We start from the raw sequence: 5,208 nt of genomic DNA on the forward strand, positions 1-5,208 counted from the left end.
CAAATGAACGGTCTTGATCGTGAGGCTCAGCGAAACCCTAATTGGTCCATCCCCCCGCTTTATATCGACGCCTAACGCCCCCCAAACAGGCAGATCGAGCTCCTCTGCGCCTCTGTTCTTCCGTCTCTTTGTTTCGACCTTCGTGTTTCGTTCCATCTTCTCTCTGATTCCTTGGCTCACAGATCGTGATGGGGATTCCAAATGATGTGAGCTTTATGGAAAGGACGCATCCATTGGATTGGCTGCGATGATGCTTTCTTTTACTTGAATAGGAAGAGCTGATGGTTTCCCCATTGTTCTTTGTTTTTTTTTTTTTGGTTTCAATTCTTTTTTTTTTTTGGGCTTGTTCTTCAATCTTATGGATGATGAGAATATATGTAAATCACAGTTATCCCTGTCTGATAAGTTCGTACGGGTGCTGACAATATTCAATCTGACACATTTACTGCTTTTTTTTTTGTTGATTTTCCGGTTCTTTTTGATCGATCTTTCCTTTGAATCAAGCAGCCATCTCTGTTGCCAATGATGACTATTTTCAAAGCTTAAGGCAAGTCATAGTACTTGTTTTATGATGAAAGATTTGAAACTAGGACGGTCTGAGGCAATGATATGAAATTATTAGAATTTTCGATTCAAATGGTTTATTGTTTGATGAATTTTTAATGTTTTTAGTTGGAGTTATGAATTTATAGTTTATGAAATGGCTTGTAATTGGGCTAAATGGTTTAAATGGACCAATGTGGTAATCTAATGTTTTGTTAAAAGATAAGATTAGAAATGAATTAAAAGAAATTATGAGACTAAGAATTGTAACTAACAATCAAGGAAGTAAAAGAAATTAATTTAAGACTGAGAATTCGATTAGAAAATATAAGAATATTAATTGGTCGATAGATAAGTTAAATTGATGGGATGGAATTTAAATTAATTAAAGTAAATCGATGAGACAAGATAATTTAAATGATAAAATTAAGTTGAATTAGTAATAAATTGGAAAAAAAAGGATAAATGTAAGTTTTTTACAATAAATTTATGATAAATTATTAACCAATCTAACTGATTTATGCATCAGAAAGTAATGAAAAATTAAACTAACAGGCATGCCTATGCCTAGTACAATGGCTATTCAGTGAATGCTTACAATAGCAAGAACTAGTAGATAAAAAACAAGGTTCTGGCAATGACTTCCAGACCAAGAGAAATCGTCTCCATTTAGAGATCTCTAGCCTGGTCGCATCACAATTGCACAAACCAGTATTACTTCGTTCAGGTTTTCTTTTCGTAAAGGCTTCTACTAAAATCAGTATAGTATCAATGCATGAAATTAAAATGCCCAACATAATATAAGAATAAAAGACAATAAAAATTGCATAGCATTTAGCAACCACTAATAAAGGTGATAACTAATATTTGTCAGCCTAATACATACCAGGCTTATGATCAGACTTCTTTGGAGGAACATAAGTGCTAATGCAATAGTAATGCTTTGGAGGAAACCTAGAGAATGCGAACAATTCAGCAGTAGAACCCAAGGATCCCCATGCAAGAGGTTCAGCAATCTTCCTGTAGAGTATGAAAATTTTGAGCTATCAGTATCATCGACAAGAGTAGAAATGCCTGTAGTGGGGAGCAGTAGAAAAAACAAACAATGATGGAGAAAGAAGAAAAAGCCATCCTTACATGGAATCTAGTATTTCCACTTTTTGTGACTGTGTAGTCTATTGCTTCTCTTCAGCATGGCTTGTCCTGGCTCGTTCCATAAACAACACATTTGGAATCCAATGGCTTCTAAGTTTCTGATAGAAAATGGCAAACTCAAGCAGCAATAGTAAGATTATCCAACCGCATCTGGGTGCATCTAATACATTTTCCAAAAAGCCATAATCGTTGCTTCCTAAGATTCTGAATTATTTGCTTTGACCACTCCACTCTGATACTTTAAGTTCTTACATCAAAAGTGCCCCTCTCCCTTATGGTCTAGCTTTTATACTATCTCCATCTCGGTCTCTCCTAGCAACAGGTCGTCAATGGTGTATTATTGACTCTTTGGTTAAGTTTGGATTCTGCCCCTCATTAATGGACCACTCCACTTGAAGTTCTGTTTTGAAAAGCATTCGAATGAATCAGTAAGTGTTGCATGTGTGAAGCATATAGCAAAAGGTGATCTTTTATCTTCAATATCACTCGTCTACAATTGAGCTTTCAAGAGAGGCTAAATTCAATTAACAAAGGCTTGATACTGAAATATAAAGCATCAGCAGGGGAAAAATTTATTTCTCCGAGACTTTGTATTAGTACACCTTATCAGAGGGAGAAAATATGCAGCACCATGATTTATCTGTGCAAGGATGATGAATTCAAACTGAAGGAACAAGGCAGCAGGAAAAATAAATAAATTGGTTCTCAGTCTTAATACTGACAAAACGCATTTGCTGGAATGCCTCCAGACAAGTTGGCTTAGTGTTTGGACTCAAGAAAAGAAAGCAAGCAACTGTGGTGCCACACAAAATTCCTTTTACACCCAACACAATAACCCTGTGATTGGGACTGAACTTACTTGAGCTGCTTAACTCAAGGAAGTACAATGTGCCTAAGGAATATTCAGATTCGTTTAAGAATTTGCAACCGATTGAGATTTGTCAAGTAAAAAATTACACATACGATATTACAATTAAAATGCTCAAAAACATATATAATTCATAATAAGATGAATTATATGGCATATCATAGGCATTGCTTTACAAGCTTTCATGATATCAACAAAATATTTTATCAATCCGATATACTCTTGAAGTGCATAAGAATAGTGTAATAATATCTGCCCAGTTAATAAAGAAAAAGAAAGTCCTCTAAAGAAAAATTATGTATGAAGTTGAAACTCATAGAATAGCTAAAGCAATCAAACCAAAATAAAATAATGCTGCCAATAAAAAACAGTCCGGTGCATAAAGCTCCCGTTAATGTGGAGTCGGACCACTTTGGATTATTGTATACAGTCTTATCTTACATTTTGCAAAAAGTTCTTTCTGCGACTCAAATCCGTGACCTTAAGGTCACATAACAGCAAGTTTACCATTGCACCAAGGCTCCAACTTTACCATTGCACTAATGCTCCCCTTCAAAATGATGTTGCCAATGCTAAAAAAATATACATGAATAACTACACATCAAATTCATTAATTACCCATGGAAGTTCAAAAACCAAGCATGTAAGAGTGTTCTCCATGTAGCAAGTAAATAAGGATAGATAACATTAACCTCAAGATAAGAAACATAAATGGAAATTAAATGAAACTTGCTAGCATAAATCAAAACAGACCATCTGCCCATTATACCCAAGTTAAAACTATTTGGCACATGCAGCAATCATTACACAGGTGTTTGCCTGTATTGAGAAATAGATTTTTTTGTTGCAGGTTGTACTAAATGAGACAAACTTAAACCCTGTGGAACCCAATTATATTTTTGTTGTGAATAATCCTTGACATGATCAACTGACTTACACACAAGCACCTTACAAATACTAATGCTTGATTTGTATTCATGTTACATGAAAATTTGTATTTCTATGCCATTGCTATTCACCCCTCTCCTCTAGCCACACTCAAACAGTCTTCCGGACCAGCCATCAATCCTACAAGTATGCCTTGTAGATCAAACCAACAAACAAGGATGTCGAAAATCTGCCATTATGGTAATTTGTGACTTCTACATTGAAAATTCACTAACATTTAAATCAACACGCAAGTCAATTTCAGTCCTTCTCTTCTACCAATCTTTTTCATCATATTGAAAAAATTAGGTAGATCAATGATTTTCTTTTTGAGGGTTCAAAATGTTACAGGTAATACATCTAAGACTAACTATCTTCATTGTATTCTTTATATTTACGATGTACATTGACATGTATTTTATAACTTAGAGCAATTTTCCTCCTAACATCGACATGAATCTCTCTAATATGTTCAACAAAACTCTTGGCACTCTCAAAAAAAGAGATGTGGTAGGTAATTGAATTAGGCCAATTGGTTGATAGAGCTCTAGGCCTATTATTATACAATAAATAAAATAATTTAAGTAATTGTTCCAATAAACTCAAATATTGACAAGATCTTTTCATCCACTAGACATCTATGTAGATTTCCTAAAATATGATTGACGACCTTCAATTTGACCATCAATCTAGGCTGAAAGTCTAGGGTGAAATGCAGATAGCAATTTAAGTTGGATTCCAAACAATTTTCATACTGTATTTCAAAAAAGCTAACAAACTTAACTTCCATTGTTGACACTATTGAAGAGGATAACTAGATCTAACAATTTGGCTATATACGATGCATTATTTATTTTATTGCACGAGATAAAATGGGACACTTTAGAGAAGCTATCAACTACGGCCAAGATAGAGTCATGACTTTGATTTGTTGGGCAGTCTAGAAAAATACACGCTAAGGTCTTTATAAGATTCATGGGGATCCAGTAATGACGTGTAAAGATTTGTGTTTTAGGGTTGTTTAACAAGTATGAGATTGTGGCACAATTTGACCAACATCTTGTCTCAAAGACGACAATAAAATTTATCTAAAGACATCAACATCTTTCCCAAATGTCCTACTAGTCCTCCACCATGTAATTCTCAAACTAAGAAATCACTAAGTAAGGCTCGAGGAATGCAAGGCATGTACCTTTAAATAGGCAACCATCTCTAATGACAAAAACTACCAACCGGTAATGACTTCCATGTTGACTATCATGAAAGATTAATATTAAAATTAGGTCATGTAGGATACTCATTCTTTAATTATTCAAATCCAATTACCAGTGTACTCATCCTATACAGGGTAGCTAGTATTTGACTTAATGAGTTGGCGGGTTGTGTTTTTTATTAGGTTTATAGTTTAAGACAAAGTGTATTTGTTGATGAAGATAATCATCCACCTGACATGTTTAACAATTAGTTTCTTTTGTAACAGATGGTCAGACTAAAGGATGAAATCATGTGGCATCAGGCAGTGTTAGGATCACTTATGTAGATGGTCAACAGCTAGAGGTGGAGGCAAAAAGTGTGAGATTAGGAAATCTTGGCAAGGTGAGTTTAGAGGCAGTAAGTATGGAATGGTGGTGGCATGCCTTTGAGGGGACTAGGGTGCATAGCTCTCAAGGGGGCTGTTGGATTTCTTCAATACCAGATCTCTGGAAGAAATAGGA

At 34.9% G+C, this 5,208-nt stretch overlaps 2 non-coding genes across 2 annotated transcripts; both read left to right on the forward strand.

Annotated features, from left to right (window-relative positions):
- The first annotated feature begins 354 nt into the window (after positions 1-354).
- On the forward strand, positions 355-444 carry LOC141817732 (small nucleolar RNA R38). The gene has a single exon (XR_012600855.1). It is a non-coding gene; the product is annotated as a small nucleolar RNA R38 (small nucleolar RNA).
- Positions 445-518: 74 nt separating this feature from the next.
- Positions 519-603, forward strand: LOC141817733 (small nucleolar RNA snoR20a). The gene has a single exon (XR_012600856.1). It is a non-coding gene; the product is annotated as a small nucleolar RNA snoR20a (small nucleolar RNA).
- The last annotated feature ends 4,605 nt before the right edge of the window (positions 604-5,208 follow it).

The sequence above is a fragment of the Curcuma longa genome, unplaced genomic scaffold (assembly GCF_044706935.1).
Source record: "Curcuma longa cultivar G26 ecotype Majalengka, Jawa Barat unplaced genomic scaffold, ITB_CL_G26_1.1 contig_21712, whole genome shotgun sequence".
Taxonomy (NCBI): Eukaryota; Viridiplantae; Streptophyta; class Magnoliopsida; order Zingiberales; family Zingiberaceae; genus Curcuma; species Curcuma longa.